Raw genomic sequence first — 21054 nt, forward strand, 5'->3', positions numbered from 1 at the left:
CTACAGAATGGAACAAGTCTTAGACGACCTATACTTTCCGGGGTTCGAGTTTCGTTCATGCCGGCGTCTCGGCACCCGCGGGACGGTCGTGGTTACTTTCCTGGGGCGGATGGTGCTGTTCTGCGCTTACTACAAAGGAGTTGAAGTAAAGTGATACCTAAAAAGATGGTGCCATACTGCAGCCATTGCCAGACCATGGGTCATCGCTTCGACGTATGCCCGAATCTGCACGCGTGCACCTTCCAGTCTTCCGGAGGGCAGAATGCCAACCAGGACACCGGTGCATACCGTACTGTGCCCTGTGCAAGGGGGACCATTTGACTGCCAGCAAGGGCTGTCCAAAGTGGTTCTGTGATCCGAACATTTTGCGACGCAAGTCGCTGGAGCGGGAGCGCGGAACCCAGCGGCGGTGCTCTACGACCAAGTAGAGATCTTCCCTAAACACGTCTCGGAGGCGCACGTGTGGACGACAGTGCTTGGCACCGCTCCCAATCAAAAACACGGAGGGGTGGAGGAGAAATGAAGAGACCTGCGTCGCGGTGTACGTCAGACAGGGAAGAGAAGCGGAACAAATTACTGGCTTTGCTGCGTCGCTACAGGGATTGTTTTTCGTCGAACTCAAAATTAAGTCAGACACCTCCAGCGAAGCACCGAATAATTACCAAAGGTTGAGCGCGACCTACCCGGAAGTCACTGCACCGCGTTCCTACCGCAAGGATCACATACCGTAGGAAAAACGAAAGAGAAACAATAGCGAGTTTTAGCTGACCGCTTTTAACGCTCCGCCCCGCGTCGATAGCAAGCGGGAGCGCAATTGCGCATGCGTGGCGCGCAAAGCCGGGAACGGCTTTGGCTGCGGTTGCGCTCATCAGGCCGCCCATCCCGGAGCGGACCGTCGAAAACGGTCAGCTAAAACTCTCTAATGTCTATCACCTACCGAAAGAGACGCGGAACAAATTACTGGCTTTGCTGCGTCGCTACAGGGAGTGTTTTTCGTCGAACACAAAATTACGTCAGGCACCTCCAGCGAAGCACCGAATAATAACGAAAGATGGAGCCTGATGTACCCGTAAGTCAGCGAAGCACCCAATAATAACATAAGATAGAGCCAGACCTACCCGACAGTTACCGTACCGCGTCAGGAAGACATCCGGACACAAGTCGAAAACAAGCTTAGCGACGACATTACACATCCACCGACAAGCCTTTGGGCTGCAGCGGTCGTACTGGTGAAGGAAAAAGACGTAACATTACGGTTCTGCGTTGACTACCGGCTTCTCAACAAAATCACCAAAATAGACGTGTACCCCTGCAGGAATCGACGACGCTCTCGACCACCCCTGCCATGCGAAGTACTTCTCATCGATTGATCGATGAGAAGTACTTCGATCGATCGATCGAGTGGCAAATTGAAGGTGACGAGAGATACCGAGAGAAGACTGCATTCATAACTACGGACGGCCTATACGATTTCAAGGCGATGCCGTTTTGGCTGCGCACGGTACCAGCAACATTTGAGAGCCATGTGCTAGCTGGCCTGAAGTGGCACACAGGCCTCGTATACTTCGACGACGTTGTGGTAATTGCCCGGGCTTTCGACGAACACGCTACAAGGTTATAGTCTGTACTCGAGAAAATTCGTTCGTTGGAGTTAACGCTGAAGCCTGAAACGTGCCGATTCGCGTACGAGGAACTCAAGTTTTTGGGCCATGGCGTCAACGCCGCGGGAGTCCTGCCTGACCTGACGAAAAGTTCAGCCATAGCGAACCTCACGAGACCGCAAGACAAGAAGGGCGTGGGAAGATATCTCGGTATGTGCGCGTCTTACCGGCGGTTCGTCCAAAATTTCGCACGTATATCTGAGCCACGCACGGGCTTCACGAATGAAAGCACCCCTTTAGCTGGAAAAACGCCTAAGAGGAGGCATTCTGCGAGCGGCAACAACGCCTGCAAAGCCCGCCCGTGCTCGCTCGCTTCGACGAAAACGCCGAAACTGAAATGCACATGGACGCCAGTGGTTTGGGCTTGGGTGCAGTCCTCGTCCAAAAGCAAAGTGGCTGCGAAAAAGTAACCGCCTATTCCAGCCGTGGTCTCTCGAAGGAAGAGAACAACTACTCAGTCTTTTGAGGTTGTGACAGATCACCATGCGCTGTGTTGGCTCGCCGATTTGAAGGACCCCTCTGGCCGTGTTTGGCGGTGGTGCTTACGCCTGCAAGAATTCGGCGCTACAATCATCGATAAATCCGGCAGGAAACACTCCGACGCCGACTGCCTGTTTCGCGCCCCCGTCGACCCACCACCACAAAATCATGTAACGTCCTACATTTCCACAACATTGCAGATTTCGGGAAGGTTCGAAATGTAATCGTTATATAATAACATAAATGGAGATAATTGGTCGGACGAAATTTTGCAAAACTAAAAAATAAAAACAATACTTCAAAATCGCTAGACGTGTAACCCATCGCATTTTCACAATAATGCAGGTTTCGCAAAAGTTCCTCCTGTAATCGTTACAATAGCGTAAATGGAGATATTTGGTCGAACGAAATTGTGAAAAACTAAAATAATAGGAAAAGTATAAAATCATTATGAATAATGGCGAACCGTGTAACGTCCTGCATTTCCCCAATACTGTAGGTTTCGCAAAAGTTCCATTTCTAATCGTTATATCAGCGTAAATGGACAAGATTTATAAAAACAAAAAAAAATTGGCTGGAAAAAACTCACACTCAAGACAAACGGCATGGCTTTAGTAGTCAATTGTCTGAATTTCCGCAGGAAAAATATTAAATATGACAGAAAATTGCAAAACGTATAACGCATGGTATTTTCAAAATAATGCAGATTTCGCGAAATTCCCACCTGAAATCGTTATAATAGCGGAAATGGACATGATCGGTCCACCGAAATTTTGAAAAACTTTAAAAATACGAAAAAATATAGAATAATTACGGATAATAGGGAACCGTGTAACGCCCTGCATTTCCACAATAATGCAGACTTCGCGAAAGTTCCACTTCTAATTGTTATAGTAGCGTATATGGACAGGATTTAGAAAAACAAAATATAAGTTGGCTGCAAAAACTCATACTCAAGACAAGCGGCATGAGAATGCTACGCGTTAGTAGATAATTGTCTGAATTTCTGCAGAATTGTTTTTTTCGCAAGCAACCCACCCGGACTTCAGAAATCAATAGCAAATGCGTCGCCCTCTCGCGGCTGCGCTTTACGGCCTCTTCCTCGTTTCTTCTTTTTTCACCTGCACGTCAGCGCTTGCTCAAAAAGAAAGTTTATGCTCTCGCTCTCCCCTTACCTTTTGCTTCTCAAACGGAAATGACACGGACATTCTGGCTGGAAACGAAGATTTCTAGTCACCTTTACACCTTCGACTTGCAGCAGTTGTAAATCGCAGATCCTAGCTTGAATGATAGCCCGCCAAAGCTGCAAATGACGGATTTCAGCCAGAACGCCTATTCCACTTTTGGCAGCCAGCAAGATATTGATCTGGCTAATAAGCGCCGCAGCCGCTAAGTAGAATTTCTCATGTCGACAGGAAAATGTTTTTTGTTCGAAGTGTTGGCGGGCAGGAACCATGGCTAGCTATTTCCATACAATATTCCTGAAGAGAAATCTGCATGTAGGAACCTGCTCTGCAGCGAAGCGCTAGCCGCTGGCTTCAGTAAGAAGCTTTGTATGCAGTCGGTCTTCGCTCATCTATCCCGATTTTCCTGCCCGACGTCAGATTTTGTTGATCTTTGGTGGATTTGTTTGCCTCTTTAAATCGACAAAAAAGATGGGCCATAAAAGAGCACAAGCTCGAAGTGCTGCGATTCCACCGAGCAATCAAAACTTATTGCTCTTGGAAGAGGCAAACATGCAAGCAATTAACCAGAACAAGCAAAGAATGCGCTGAACGCGCGCACGCACGTACGGCAAAGTTTCTACTCTGGTGCCTTTACATTTTTTGGCGCATATCCTTCCCTCCAAAAATTTTCATACAATTTCAACATCATAAAACTGGTGCTTTTCCCCCTAAAGCACGTTTTCAATAAACACGTTTCAATAACGTAGACACGTAATCATATATATACTCGTTTATACAGGGTTGATACGCCCATCGTGTCCATTGAATTTATCGTGAGATCATGTACATAATAATTTGTGTGTGGACGTCACTATTGCGATCAGGTTGATTTGTCCTGCTTATATTATGCCATTTTGTTTCATTACTTCATGTCTTCTTAAGTTACGTCTTTTTCTTTGTTTTACGTACATGTCTACGCGGTGGGTAGTGTTTACATAAGGGGCCTATTACGTGCTCCAACTTGTGTTTTCCATTGTTTAGGCTTAAGAGGAGGTTCGCTTCCAGTATTTGACTTTAGGAACTCCTACCGAAATCATGCACTGGGAACATTTTGTCGTACAGGAACTAAACAAACTGAACTCAATTCAGTTTCTCACTCTCCCTCCCTCCCTTCCACCCCCCCTCTCTCTCTCTCTCTCTCTCTCTCTCCATCCCTCCCTCACCACCTCTCTTCCCTCTCTATCTTTTCACCCACCCCTCTATCAAGGTCTCTTCGCGGCCCTCTCCCGACCTCTCCGTCCACTCTCTATCTCTCCCGCCGCCTATTTCTAGAGTGTACAGGGTGCTGCCTATATCATACCAGGGGGCTGTTATCGGCTGGGTCTTGTTCAAATTCCGCCTTTCAACTTCCTCCTTCCGTGATGGCTTGCACACTATTGCTGCCACGGGACGCAACAGCGAGCAAGCGAGATGGGCAAGCGGTCATGGGTTCTGCGAAAACAGTTTTCCGCAGACAAGCTGACTTGAGCGAATCTTTAGTCTCCGTGATAGGCTAACTAAAGCGGAGAGGGATGCTGACTCGTGGTGTAATTTTTTTTACTCATGTTAGAGCTAAGTACAATCAGCTGCTTTTTCAGAAGCCGAGAGAAAGCAGGGAAAGCACCGCCCAGTTGCCGGCGTGTGTTCCAACGAAAGGATACGTTATTCCGCACAAAACATGAAAACGTTCGATGCCTTATGTCTGTCCCCTCTTCTCTCTCCCCTTCCTCAACGTTTCCTACAGAGATAACAACTCTCTCCTCGGACTTCGCTTTCAGATGCATTTTAACCAACTGGCCTAGTTGCTATGAGTGTTGCAAGCTCGAACATGAACGCAGTTCAGGCTATGTGGTGTGCCACCGCAGATGAGATCCTCGCTGCGGGGAGATACACTATAGTGAACGTACGCAGACAATGCACTTTCTGTAGCTGATCCTTCTTTAAATAGACCTTTCAAGCAGCTTTCCGGTGGGATGGAGTTATGGGAGATGGACTGTGGCTAGCAATGAAGCTTCAGCCAGCCATTGCAAGGTAACTATTGCGAAAAGAAATGGCCTCGAATCAAGCCGGTACCGCCTTTAATGGTTTCTCGTACTTTCAAAGCAAGAAAAAAAAAACGCCAATTTGTGATAATTTGTGCCCGCCGATGTGGGCGGTAGCGCGCACAAGAAATCACAAATTGGCGTTTTTTTCTTCAACGGTCGGTGTACTTCCTTTCGTTCATTTTTTTCTACTGATGTGTTGTTAGCGACACCTATTGTATGTTTGTGTCGAAGTTTCTATAACCATTTTTTTATAACTGTCAGCATTTATCATTCACGATCTTTCTTACCTCGATCTCTATTACCGCAGCGAATTTCCCGGCTGGTTTTGTGGCGATAATTTTTGCGCCGGCCCTGGCGGTTTATAACGTGCTGATGCTTTTCTTGGTGTGTACTGTGTGGTATCTCTCTTTTGTTTAGTGCCTAATATATTGACACAAGAGACGCCATGCAAAAGCTATTTCTATTCGATTGGTAATTTTTTTTTATCCTTCTTGCTTATGTACTGCCCCAGGAAGCACAGAAAGTGTGTTTCAAGACCGGCCCGTGTATGGCCGCTTTCTGGCATGTCCGTCCAGCATCAAGGTTCTGGCAGCCTCTGATCATACGTTGAACAGCCGTAATTCGGCCACCAGTATTTGGGTGGCTGCCTGTCTTCAGACACACAATGGGAGGTACCCCGCTGCCAGATATTCAGTTTGCTTTTGGCGGCCGATGTTCAGAAAAAAAAAAAAAAAAAAAAACGGCCGACGTGCGGCCTTAAGGCATCCGTTTTTCCTTTAGGGAGCGGTATTCAACATCCGCTCACAAGGGCTCATGTTTATCTCAACACAATTTTACTCATTCCCACAGGCAAATAACGAGCCATTGGCAGCTCCAAATGGGCAAAACTTTCACCATCGCTCCCACACTACATTGCCGCTTGCACTGTTAATATATATACGCCTAAATTACGTTCCCCTTCCCAGTATCGTAGACAGTATATCATTTTGTGGGTGAAGGGGCATTCAAGAAAAAAAAAACGCGCAGTAGGAGAAAACGATCAGGAGAAAAAAGCAATAAGCAACAACAACACCAAAACGCGAAGCCAACTTGCGAATAAAATCCCGGGCCATCTCTACTAAAGTGACACCTGGGGAGGGGCGAGGCATACAGTATAAAAGTGTATTCTTCAGGTTTGGCGTTTTCGCCCACGGAGATAATATTGTTGCGGGAGGGGTAACCCATGGAGATAAAACGCTCAAGTGTGAGGTGTTGAAAAACGAGTGTGCCGGCGTGTTGTTTTAGTTATACGCGTTACGTTCTAGCGCGAGGCGGAAACGAGTGTCCCGGTGCTTTAGTACCTTGACTACATCGACGATGACCTGAGACGACGACAGCCCAAGCCCCCAAGGGGCTTCGCCCCTAAAAAAAGAACTTGAGGGTGCAGGAGTAACGAGGAAGAAGACATGGTACGGCCACGTTTGCACAGCTTTGTGCTGCAAAATGACCTTACAGTAGTAAACTTCTTCAAGATTTCCATGCGAAAACATCAGTATCGTGTGTCAGAAGTCACCAGGCTCCTGTGTACACCAAAACTAAGAATTTGTGCTAGAGGGCACCTCTTCTGTTTTCCTGACCGTTTTTCTTTTTGAAGTGGTTGCGCCGCGCTGGGTCTTATGTTGGACCTAGTATGACTTCGCGCCGAGCGACGATGGCAAGATCGTTCATGTCATGGGCTCAACCCCAAAAAGGTCAGCGCGAAGAACCAAGAGATGAAGACAGCATGCAATGCGGTCACAGAGAGGAAGAAGACCCACCCGAAAGGAATGACGACGAAGGCTGGATCTTGCACGTAGGACGGGCTCAGAGACGTAAAGCTAAGGTGAGTGGTACGAACACGTGAAGGCTCACCCCTGCTCGTCCGCAACTCAGGCCATGCGTTAATAATAGGAAGTCTAAGCCACGACCCCCTCCAAAAGACGACTACAAACTTGCTATCAGGCCTATGGAACTGGAACGCCTAGTCTTCGCCAAGCTAGTCCTCGCCAAAATCGGAAGCGATTTTGGATTTGCGAGAAGCAGGACTCACCTGGCGTGACTTCACCTAACCTAACCCAACCTAATTTAACCTAACCTAATCCAACCTAACCTAACCTAACCTAACCTAACCTAACCCAACCTAGCCTAACCTAAATTAACCCAACCTAGCCTAACCTAAATTAACCCAACCTAGCCTAACCTAAATTAACCTAACCCAACCAAATCAACCCAACGCAACCTACCCTACCCTAACCTAAACTAGCCTAACTCCAGAAGACTCTAACTGTGAGCACGCCTCATCAGCAAGCTGCCCAAACCCTCAACAGAATCCAAAAGCTGACTATTGGGGGTCGAATACACCCTACCAATACCTACCGGCTCGCCCCATACGAATCGGCGAAGGGGATGATCCACGACATTTCCAAGCACTACAGAATGGAACAAGTCTTAGACGACCTATACTTCCCGGGGTTCGAGTTTCTTTCATGCCGGCGTCTCGGCACCCGCGGGACGGTCGTGGTTACTTTCCTGGAGCGGATGGTGCTGTTCTGCGCTTACTACAAAGGAGTTGAAGTAAAGTGCTACCTCTATAAAAAGATGGTGCCATACTGCAGCCATTGCCAGACCATGGCTCATCGCTCCGACGTATGCCCGAATCTGCACGCTTGCCCCTTCCAGTCGTCCGGAGGGCAGAATGCCAACCAGGACACCGGTGCATTCCGTACTGTGCCCTGTGCAACGGGGACCATTTGTGTGCCAGCCAGGGGTGTCCAAAGCGGTTCTATGAGCCCTACATTTTGCGACGCAAGGCGCTGGAGCTGGAGTGCGAAACCAAGCGGCAGTCGTCTACGACCCAGTCGAGACCTCCCCGAAGCACGTCTCGGAGGGGTTCCAGCAACTCTGCACGTGTGGACGACAGCGCGTGGTACCGTTCCCGATCAAAAACACGGAGAGGTGGTGGAGAAAGGAAGAGGCCTGCGTCGCGGTGTACCTCCCGGAATCCTCTGAAGGGAGACACTGTTTGCGCTACCAGGTCACCGTCACCGTCCGCGCCCATGATCCACCCAAAGGAACCAGGGCGACAGCGACAACGGTACTGGAAACAGCAGTGAAAATAGGGTAATCTGGGCAGAAACAGTCTACCTACACCACATAAATGAGAAAATAAATACACCACAAAAGGACAAACACGATAGCGTCAGTGTTACTGAAAGCACACTTTTAAGGCAGGGGCTTTCTAGAATCAAACAAGTATAAGAACAAGTCACTAGAAAGACTGCCAAACTCAAGCAAGAGACCCGTAGCTTCATAAGAGAAAATACCGCTAGCGCACCAGGAGCAAACGAAAAAAAGGAGCGGGAACACCCGGCCTATACTCACAGGAATACCAAAGTAGAGGCTCTCGGCCAGTGAAATACTACAGAATTCATAGAAATAGAGATTGCCACTGAAATCACAAATCTGAACCCGCGTCCACCGGAAAAAGAAATAGAAACAAGGTCAAGGAACCTCACAGCGAACACAGCTTGGAAGCACACTAGAAACGAGGGTTCAAGGAAATCTAAAGCATGCCCTTGAAACTTTTAGTACGAGCCTTCGCGAGAAATTAAGCGATCAACTGAGCAGTACATTTGAAGCTATGGCGTCGAGCTTAACACGGATGCTAAATACTCATATTGACGGTCTAGCAGGTAGGGTTACGGCGCTAGAAGGCACAGTAGCCAACATATCGTTACGTGCACAGTCGAGGGCAGGTATCAGCCCCATCAAGATGCACAAAGCCTGCGCCCGCCCGTCATCATTCGAAAGACCATAAACAGTTAAAACGTCAGTAGGAATCACAACTCTCAACATGGAGAGGAATAACAACAAGAGCGCCAACATTATTGTGGGCTGCACGTTATTGCAATGGAACTGCAGGAGATATCTTCGCAAGAGATACAACAGCAGTACATTGCAAACCTCCCCGTCGCCGAAACGCTTGACGCCATAACACTGCAGGAATTAGGATGCTCAGCCAAACTACTAAATTATTAATCTTTCTATTCAAATACGGGTGACGAGAGCAAGAGCAAACCCGCAGTCTGCACGCTGACCAGGAGAAATCTTCCTGTAATACAACACGAAGTCTGAATCCCATTGATTGACCACGTACTTAAAGCAATTTTTCATACGAGAAAACGACAAAAGGAAAATATTTTTGTGCTAAATGTCTACAGTAACCCTCGAAAAAAGCTCAATTTTTCAACCCTTCTCCGGAAGGCAATAGACATCGCAAAAATGCAACCCCTACTCACAGTGGGTGATTTCAACCCAACGTGCACGGCTTGGGGATACGCCAGAGACACACCCAATGGTAAACCGCTCTGGGAGACCACACAGCAAGAAAGCTTCTCTCTCATAACTGATCCCGCTCACCCGACGCGTTACGGCAATAGAATCAGTACGGACAGCATTCTGGATCTCGCTTTTACCAAGTACGTATCTCAGGTCACTTGGAATAACACCCAGGAAAATCTGGGGAGCGACCACCTCATTATAACCATCCAAATCAGTGCTTGCCCACCTAAACCTGAAAGGAACAACATTAAGGGTGTTGAATGGGACGACTTTAGAACCCTGAGACTTGCCGAGTGGGACCACGACGGTGGTATACCGGACATAACCGACATGAAAACATGGCCAGCACGGCTGAAGGCGCCCGTCGATAATCTACGAAACCCATACAAGGGCAGGCGGGTTCAGCGACAGCTTATTCCTGCCTAGCTCACATGTGGGAAGCCAAGAAGGGATTAGAGGAACGACTTAAGAAACAATAACACAACCTTACACCGAGAAGACGAGTAGCTAGATTAAACAGCGAAATAGAAGAATACGCGAACCGACTCTCGTCACGAGTCCAGAGTCAGGTACAACCACGCATAAATTAAATTTAAACAGAATCCTTCACGTCCACCACGGGACCAACAGCGAGCTCATTCAAATAATCAAAGACAAGTACGTCACCTCCAAACCCCCTTAAGCTGCCGGAGTACTCCGGACCCGATAACCGCTTACTTGACAGACCAATCACCGTCGAGGAACTCCGTGCGGTTGTTCAAAAACTGCGGATGAAGTCGACACCGGGGCCTGACGGCTTATCCATCACGACGCTTAGAAACCTCGGCGACCCTTCCCTCACTGCGCTAGCCAAATTCATGAACGAGTGCTGGTAGAGAGGCAACCACCCCACAACCTGGAATACTGCAAAAATAGTAATGATAACTAACCCCCCCCCCCCCCCCCCCCCCCCAAAAAAAAAGCTTCACATTGACAACTTAAGACCAATCTCTCTAGCATCTTGTATTAACACACTCCTTGGGCACGTCGTTCTTAACCGTATCAGTAACTACATGGACTACAACGACGTTTACCCGCACACTATGATTTGGTTCAGAGCAAAGCTTTCGATGAGGAGATTATGTTACAAATCAAGCGTAAAATATTCGATGGAGACAAACTTTTTCTTTTCGACACAAGAGCAATAGTAGGTCTGACCTCACAAAGGCTTTTGATAACGTAGTACATGAAGCGATACTCGAGGGACTAGCCAAGGTCGCCCTGGGAAAGCGAGTATACAATTATTTCAGAGACTTCCTCACAAACAGGACCGCTTCCCTTTCCGTCGGAAGCCTTGAGTCGGATGACTTTGCAGTGGGTGGTAGGGTGCTCTCAAGGGTCTGTGCTCTCCCATTTCCTCACTCCTAGGCCTGCCTGAGCACGGTCGAGGCCTGAGAGACTAAGCAACATCAAAGACTTTCACCACTGTCGGTACGCCGACGACATCACGCTGTGGATCGGCGGCGGCAGCGATGGACACATTCAAGACACCCTATAAGAGGCAGTAGACGTGGTGCAAGAATATGTTTGAGGAGGTGGACAGGACTGTTCTCCTCAGAAATCCGAGTTGCTCATCGATCGGCCCACCAGTATAGGTACAGAGAGGAGACCCGTCGAGTCGAGACATCTCCGTCTACCCAACAACCAGAAGATCCCTGTCGTAAACAGCATTCTAATCCTAGGCTTCGACTGCAATCTGATGACCACAACAGAGAGACAATCCTTCATTTGGAGAAGAGCACTCAGGTCACCATTCTACTCATCTCCAGAGTGGAAAACAAGAATATAGGTATGAAGGAAGACACGCTCATATGGCTCGTGCAAACCTTCGTAGTTAGCAAAATCACCTACTGCATTCCTTTCCGACAGCTCAAAAATGAGGAGGAAATAGAAATTAGTGGATTAATTAGAAAGGTTTGTAAACAAACAATAGGATTACCAGATACCACGCCCAACGAACGTTTCGGGGCACTAGGCATCCAGTAGATCGAAGGAATGAAATGGCCTTCCCCAACCGACAACAAACATTCGAGACCAGCCTTTTCAAGAACGCAATAGTTAAACGTGCAGACTGTATAAGTATTAGTTTATTTTTCTTTCTGGTTTTTCTTTTACTGTTCACCCTAACCACTCCCCTCTGTAATGTCTATTGACCTTGAGGGTAAATAAATAAATAAATAAATAAATAAATAAATAAATAAATAAATAAATAAATACATAAATAAATAAATAAATAAATAAATAAATAAATAAATAAATAAATGCTGGTGGGGGACAGCCAGACCGGGGAAGTCGTCCGACAAGATTTCAGACAGCTGTAATGAGTAACCTTAAAGAAAACGAGTACTTATTGCCTCAATAAAACAATATGTACCTAATTTTCTCGCCAATTTCTTGGGCGCAAGGAAAGGGGCTGGACCTATATTCCTACTTATACGGTAGTCGCCTTCATACATTTCGGAAAAATGATGCAAATGGCAATGATATTGCATAATGTGGAGTATATTGTTGTTTTAGCACGCATTATTCTATATTGCCGGCTCCAGCGAAAATGTTGAAGTACCGGGCGTGCGTCAAAAACTCCCTAAACTTCAACCCCCGTTTCCTTGATTCACTGTCAGTGGTGGCGCCGGGGCTGATGTCATGTGTGTAAATATATATACTGTTGCCGCATTTTTCAAGTTGCTTGTGTGTCCCGGCTTCCCCTACTTGGCTGCAGTGACTGGAAGTACTGAGCTCGCACTTCAAAGGTACGTGATATAGTCACTTCTACTTAACAGGTTCAATCGAGCATACGTACATCGACTTCATTAAAATATTTTAAGGAATAATATCTCCCCGTAACCGCACATACTGCCGTTCGATGAAAGATCACAGCAGCCGTGCATTATTCATGTACTTTCAAGGACACTGAAAAAAATCTCCCAAGAGATGCTTGCACGACACAGCGGAATAACATGTACTGCGACGCAACAATCACCTCAAACCAACGAAGAAACAGGGATTGATAAACATGTAGATTTTCTCTTTTCGATTGAGCAGTTTGTGTTTCGCTTAGAACTATACCTTTGAGTGGAGCCTTCGGTGCGGATTGTTGTAGGAGACTCTGCTGCTTTGCAAATCAAACTGGCGAAGTACGTTCCACTCTTCGCCGGTGCAGTGTTGTCTAAAGACCAGGATCAGGGAAATTTTCGTAAATCGGACATGTACGGACATAGAAGGCCGTCCGTACAGGTCCGATCCACGAAAATTTCCCTGGTCCTGGTCTTTGGACAACACTTCACCGGCCTTTCTCCGCGGTTCTGTTTTGACGAACTGATAGTTGCCTGTTTTTGAAACTGTTTCCTATGTTTTGTTAGTCTTATCATTTGTCTCGATACTCTTGCCGTTGTTTTTGTCGTATCACTGTCAAAATTTGTTGCTCTGCTTGTTGTGCGGTCTTTACAACAACCACAGCCACAAAGGCGCCTTTTTTTTCTTTTTTACTTTTACCCACCTTTCACTCCGCCTGTGTTAATTGTTTATGTCATTTTCACTACTTCAATTTGTGTGTGTGTTGTCGCTTGTTTGTTTCTTGCAATAAGTTTCTGTGATTTGGTTTTATGTAACTATGTGTGCGCCAGTACTCAGGCCTTTGGCTTTCCTGGGCATGTAAATAAACATGATTGATTGAATATTATTATTATTCTAATTATTATCTATATTATTATATTATTTATTATTATTATAAATTTTCCTTTCTTTAGGAAAGAAAGGAAAGGAAAGGAAACTGTAAAGAAATCCTTTACAGTTTACCGTACAACGCTGTTGAATACAGTATGTTAAACACCTATGATATGTCTGTCGTTCTTTTTTTTCTGGAATTTGATTTCTCTGCGGTTGTGTCTATCCAACTGATAGTTGCCTATTTTTGAAACTGTTTACTGTCATTTGTTCGTTTTTTCATTTGTCTCTACACTCTTGCCGTAGTTTTTGTTGTATTACTGTCAAACTTTGTTGCTCTGCCTGTCGTGTGGCCTTTACGACGGGCAGAGCAACATAGGCATCTTCTTTTTTTATTTTTTACCTGTACCCAGGCTCCGCCTGTGCTTTATTTCTGTCATTTTCACTACTTCAATTTCTGTGTGTCTTGTCGCTTGTTTGTTTCTTGCTATATGTTTCTTGTATTTTGTTTTCATGTAACTACCCGTGCGCCAGCACTCAGGCCTCTGGCTGTTCCTGGGCACGTAAATAAACATGATTGATTGATTGATTGATCATTATATTATTATTATTATTATTATTATTATTATTATTACTACTATTATTATTAATAGTAAGGTTAATGACCTAGGCGTCACTTTCGACAGTAAACTGAGCTTCTCTCCACATATTCAGGTAATTACTCGTAGAGCTCTTCGATCGCTTGGCGTTGTCTGTCGCGTGTCCAAGGAGTTCAAGGAGCCGATTTCTCTTCTCAAGCTCTACACAACTATATGTCGTCCTCAGCTTGAATATGCATCTGTTGTCTGGAACAGCACGAGCAAAACAAACCGTAAGCTTGTAGAAAGGGTACAAAATAAGTTCATATCTATCTTCAACCATCGCTTTGGCGATAGTAGTAATTATAACCCTGGATCGCCCTCTTCATTGACGCTATCATGCTTAACTTCCAGGCGGAACAAGGCTGATATTCTCTTCCTCTTTAAAATTATGCACGGCATAGTGTCTTGTGGTGAACTGCTACAGCATGTTCGTCTTTATGTGCCGCAAAAGTGGACCAGGAAACATGATACCTTTTGCAACCCCAATTGTCTGCGTGTCTTGTGCCCTGTGTGCCGACTGCAATGCACGTACAATCGGTACTCGGATTACCTTGATATATTTAATGCTTGCCCTACTCTGTTTCGCAAACATGTCTGTGAGTTTGTATTGGCGTAACTGCCAACTTTTCTTATTCTGCATTTGGCTTTTATCCCTGAGTTCATGCACTTAAATGACTTTCATTCCGTAACTTCAACATAAGCTATCCTTTCGTTTTTTTGTATTTTGTATTTTATTTTGTATTTGAAAGATGTGTACATTATGTTTCGTGTGTTTCTGTTTCCGTGCGCCAGCACAAAGGCCGACCCCGGCTGTTCCTGGGCACGCAAATAAATGATTGATTGATTGATTATTATTATTATTATTATTATTATTATTGCAATTATCTATGTGATAGGTCATGTTTCGTGCATGTAAATGGACAGTCTTCTCTTTCCTATGAGGTCACCAGTGGTGTCCCTCAGGGCTCAGTGCTCGGGCCACTTCTCTTCTCAATCTTTATAAATGATGTCGCGACAATATTTAATGATTGTAATTTTCTTTTATATGCCGATGATGTAAAAATATTTAAATCTGTTCCCAACTCTGCCAGATGTTCCACTCTCCAGAGAGAAATCTCGTCCTTCTCGCATTGGTGCTCATGCAACAAACTCCTCATTAATACATCTAAAACTAAGGTAATGACATACACAAGAAAGACTGACAACATCTTGTTTCCCTATAACATCAACGGTGAATTACTCCCACGTGTGGTAGAGGTTAATGACCTAGGCGTCACTTTCGACAGTAAACTGAGCTTCTCTCCACATATTCAGGTAATTACTCGTAGAGCTCTTCGATCGCTTGGCGTTGTCTGTCGCGTGTCCAAGGAGTTCAAGGAGCCGCTTTCTCTTCTCAAGCTCTACACAACTATATGTCGTCCTCAGCTTGAATATGTATCTGTTGTCTGGAACAGCACGAGCAAAACAAACCGTAAGCTTGTAGAAAGGGTCCAAAATAAGTTCATATCTATCTTCAACCATCGCTTTGGCGATAGTAGTAATTATAACCCTGGATCGCCCTCTGCATTGACGCTATCATGCTTAACTTCCAGGCGGAACAAGGCTGATATTCTCTTCCTCTTTAAAATTATGCACGGCATAGTGTCTTGTGGTGAGCTGCTACAACATGTTCGTCTTTATGTGCCGCAAAAGTGGACCAGGAAACATGATACCTTTTGCAACCCCAATTGTCTGCGTGTCTTGTGCCCTGTGTTCCGACTGCAATGCACGTACAATCGGTACTCGGATTACCTTGATATATTTAATGATTGCCCTACTCTGTTTCGCAAACATGTCTGTGAGTTTGTATTGGCGTAACTGCCAACTTCTCTTATTCTGCATTTGTCTTTTATCCTTGAGTTCATGCACTTAAATGACTTTCATTCCGTAACTTCAACATAAGCTATCCTTTCGTTTTTTTCCCCTTTGTATTTTGTATTTTATTTTGTATTTGAGAGATGTGTACATTATGTTTCGTGTGTTTCTGTTTCCGTGCGCCAGCACAAAGGCCCCCCCGGCTGTTCCTGGGCACGCAAATAAATGATTGATTGATTGATTGATTGATTGATTGTTGTAATTATTTTTCGAGCGCTTGAATGACCCCGCTGTTTGGCCGAAAGACTGCCTCTTTAAGGAGTTTCGAGGCATGTTTCGCGAAGGCATGCTTCACAGCTCTGAGCGCATCACATAAGAAAAGCAATGGTGACTAGTACTTTGGATGTGTTGTATCAGAATGTGCGCGGTCTTCGTACCAAGGCAACTGACTTCTTTGGTGATGTTCTGGCTTCTTGTTTTCCATTAATAGCTATCTCTGAAATTTGGTTGTGCCTTGATATCCTGTCTAGTGATTATTTCCCTCAAAATTACCATGTATATCGTAGTGATCGTGCCTTGACGGGAAGCAAACAAAAAGGGGGTGGGGTCCTTCTCGCCGTCGACAAATCTCTCCCGAGTGTGCTTTGTAGTGATATTCAGAATGCAGATGAGTCTGTATGGGTTGAAATTCTTATCTCTAAAACTGAAAAACTTCTTGTTGGGGTTTTTTACATTCCCCCTGATGTAGCTCCTGATGCATTCAATCAGTTAGTCTCCTCCATTGAACAGGAGCTTATTACTCATTGCAACCGCAAGGTCCTCCTTCTTGGAGACTTTAACGCTCCTGGCGTTCAGTGGAGCCATCTATCCTGTTCCCACCATAACCACCACATTGAACAGAAGGGTAATAGATTACTAGATTTTTCGTCTTTCACTTCCATGGCACAGCATAATCACATAGAAAACTGCAGTGGAAACATTTTGGACCTGTGTTTTTCGAATTTTGATGATGTTAGTGTGTCACACTCTGCTTGTCCTTTAGTTAGACCTGACAGATCTCATTCTCCTCTTTCTATTTCCTGTTCCCTTCCCACAATGCTCCACCATTCCGTAAGTTCCTGCAACACGCAACCTCGCTACGCTTTCGCCCGGGGAGATTACGTTGGGCTGTATGATTACTTTTCTGCTGCCCCTTGGTCGATAGTCATTGACGAAACTGATGTCAATGAACAAGTTGACCGTTTTACTGAGACTGTACTTTTGGGTATGAAGAAATACGTCCCGCAATATTTACCAAAGAAGTTCAAATTCCCACACTGGTTTTCTTCTGAATTGCGGGATGCCCTTAAACTCAAAGAACGTGCGCACAGAAAGATGAAGCGCTCTGGTGCGAACCAGTTCGCTCAGGAGTTTCGGCGCCTACGTGCCTTATGCAAAATATTGCACAAACGTGATCATGCTTCGTACCTGGCGTCAGTAGAAGCTAAAGCAACCCATCAACCGGGAGCCTTCTGGAAGTACATTCATTCAAGATCTAGTAAAACTAAAGAATCTATTCGTATCTATTCGTTTACTAGACTCCAACGGCAATGAGGTTACGGAGGTGGCCAACTGCTTTGCTCGTCAGTTTTCTTCTTTTTTTTGGAATTAGCGGTGGCAGTGATAACAGTAGCGCCCCTTGTCACCAGGGCGGTAACTCTGGTTGTTTCCAACTGGATGAGAACATCGTGCGGACCAGTATGAAGCGGCTAAAGCCCTCGCTTTCTTGTGGACCAGATGGTATTCCTGCCGCCATTCTAAAACCTTTGCAAACATATTCGTTCCTGTGTTCACTTCAATGTTTAATAACTGTCTCCGGTCTGGCACGTTCCCTCGCTCATGAAAAATCTCTCGCGTATTCCCTGTATTCAAGTCAGGCCCAAAAACTGACGCCATAAACTATAGGCCAGTCTCGCTCCTTTGTTCTGCCTCTAAAATATTCGAGTTATCTCTTCATATGGTCTTGTCTTTCTCACTTAAACACGTCCTCATTCCTAATCAACATGGCTTTATGCGTGGTCCTTCCACTTCCACAAACCTCGCGTGCTTCATGGAGCAGGCCGTACCAGCAATCGTTGGTAGAAGCCAGCTTGATGTGGTCTACTGTGACATGAGCAAGGCCTTTGATGTAGTCAACCACTCGTTATTGCTTGCCAAGATCATTCTGTTAGATGTCCACGCTTCTTTGGTGGGTCTTATACGTTGCTATCTCCAGCAGCGATATTGCTATGTAAGTGTTAACGGTCAAACTTCATTTAGGTACAAAGTGTGGTACCGGGGTTCTTGCACCCGGCCGCGGTTCCACAGAAGGACACTGAGCCCCCTCGATCACACCTTTACTTGGAGTCCCGCTACGCCGAGGTACACCGCTCAGCCGATCCGGCTGCACACACGTCGCCCAGCCGAGTCCGCCATGTTCCGCCTTAGCTCGTCCCGCGCCACCTCTTCATCCTCAGCCGGCACATGTCCATCCCGTGGGATTGTCCCCCGCCATTATTGCCGGATTACCACACTCTCCCCCCCTCCGAAGAAAAGGCCGACGCTGGCTGCCCTCGGCTGCAGTCGTCGGCACTCTCGAGGGACTCCCACGGCTCAGCCCGGATGGCAGTAGACCGGTGCCACAGGTGGCCTCCTAAGACCCGGGGGTCCTTGCAGAAGGTCCAAACGTGGCAAGGTCCTGTCCGCGGGCCTTGCTCCGCGGGTCGCGTCGGCACTCTCGAGGGACTCCCACGGCTCAGCCCGGATGGCAGTAGACCGGTGCCACAGGTGGCCTCCTAAGACCCGGGGGTCCTTGCAGAAGGTCCAAACGTGGCAAGGTCCTGTCCGCGGGCCTTGCTCCGCGGGGGTGGTGTCCGGCGCAGTCGTCAGCAGCTGTCCGCCTCGAGCTACTGCTTCATCTTGGCGAACTCCTCCTTGGTCATGGAGCCATCGCCCTCGCCGAGCTTCTGGAGCTTCTCCCGCGAGGCGTCGAAGTCCGGCCGCGGAGGGGCCGGGGGAATGATCATCCCGGCGTAGTCCTCGCTCTCCTCCAGGGCGTCATGGAGCCAGATGAACTCCTCGTGCTGCCGAAGCACAGAGAACTCCGGCTTCTGGAAGTCCGACAGCGTCGTCTTGGTGTGGACAGTTAACTTGACCTTGTCCCTCTCGCTGAGGGCATCCGAGATGTCCACCACCAGAGACTGGTCCGCCAGGTCGATCGTGTCTGACCACATCTTCAGCGAGCTGTCGGTCACATTTGCCGTGGAACACCAAAACGAGGAAGAAGACCACAATGCCCTTCCTAGGAACCACGGCCGGCCCCACGTTCAGGGCGCCAAATGTGGTACCGGGGTTCTTGCACCCGGCCGCGGTTCCCCAGAAGGACACTGAGCCCCCTCGATCACACCTTTACTTGGAGTCCCGCTACGCCGAGGTACACCGCTCAGCCGATCCGGCTGCACACACGTCGCCCAGCCGAGTCCGCCATGTTCCGCCTTAGCTCGTCCCGCGCCACCTCTTCATCCTCAGCCGGCACATGTCCATCCCGTGGGATTGTCCCCCGCCATTATTGCCGGATTACCACAAAAGCAACCAGTGGTGTACCCCAGGGCTCGGTTCTGGGTCCCCTTCTTTTCTCCATTTTCATTAACGACGTTGCTTCTGTAATTCAAAATTCTTCTTTTTTGTTGTATGCTGGTGATATGAAAATCTTTAGAGAAGTGCGTAATATTCATGACTGTAATTATCTTCAGGCTGATATTGCGTCATTCCATCGTTGGTGCACCAAAAACGACCTAATTTTGAACCCCTCAAAAACGAAAGTTGTCTCCTATAGTAGAAAAACTCGCTCCAATACTCTTATGAAATTGCAAGCACTGCATTGCCGAGGGTGACTGAAATTCTAGACTTGGGAGTACTATTTGATTCTTCTCTGACTTTCTCTTCCCACGTTGCACAAATTACCCGTCGCTCTCTTCGATGTCTGGGTGCTGTTTGCAGATATTCTAGACAGTTTAAAGGTCCTCTTCCTTTCTTCAAGTTGTATTCGGCTCTCTGCTTACCTCTTCTTGAATACGGCTCTCTTGTTTGGAATGGAACTTGCAGGTCCAATAGTGACCGTATCGAAAGAGTTCAAAATAAGTTCCTCTTTATCTTTAAGCACCGCTTCCGTCATGTGCAAGAAGACGCTAACGGCAGTGTGCCTTTTCTGAAAAGTCTTCCTTCCCTTCGGTGTCGACGAATGCGAGCTGATATTATCTTTCTTTATAAACTTCTTCATGGGGATATTTTGTGTGACGACTTGGTTACACTTATCAATGTCACCTTGCCGAACAAACTTTTCCGAACATTTCGAACTTTTAGAACAGATGCTTTAAGTAGAAGACGCTCGTCCATCTGCAGAATACAATGTGCATATAATGAATATTCTGATCGTCTTGATATATTCCAGAGCTCTTTTTCTTTGTTCTCAAACGACTTGAAAACTGTTGTAGCTTAAGTGCCTTTATGTCATTGCAAATTTATGTGCCGTATTTATTTTAGGCAAATCATGTTCTTGTTTGTTTGTTTTTCACATTTCCTGGTTTTGCGTTGCTTGAATTTCTGTAGGTTTGAGTGCCAGTGCTTGTAATGCTGAGCTTCTTTCAAAGTTGAAACTTCCGAACATTTTGTTATAAAACCTTCGTTTTATGCGTATAACGTATCTCTGTCATGTTCAGTGAGTATTTCCTGTTTTTCACGTGCCTTGAACATTTCGCTGTCCGCGTGTCATGGCTTGCAACGCTAGGTCTCCTGTTTCTTTTCTTTTCTTTTTTTTGCTGTTTTGCTTTCTGAGATTACTGTAACTATCTTTACTTTATTGTTTCTTTCATGCATACGGTTTTGTGTGTTGTGTTGTCTTGATTTTAGTTTGTTTTTATGTATGTTTTGTATATGGTGTACCAGTACCAAGACCCTAGGGTTGTTCCTGGGCACCGAAAATAAAGGTTGATTGATTGATTGATTGATTGATTGATTGATTATTATTTAGAACTGCGTAAAGCGCCTATATCTGTCTCACCCTAAGAGAACGACGACTGCTTTTGAAAGC

Source organism: Haemaphysalis longicornis, unplaced genomic scaffold, assembly GCF_048455015.1.
Source record: "Haemaphysalis longicornis isolate Haplotype H1 unplaced genomic scaffold, Haemaphysalis longicornis Haplotype H1 scaffold_64, whole genome shotgun sequence".
Classification (NCBI taxonomy): domain Eukaryota; kingdom Metazoa; phylum Arthropoda; class Arachnida; order Ixodida; family Ixodidae; genus Haemaphysalis; species Haemaphysalis longicornis.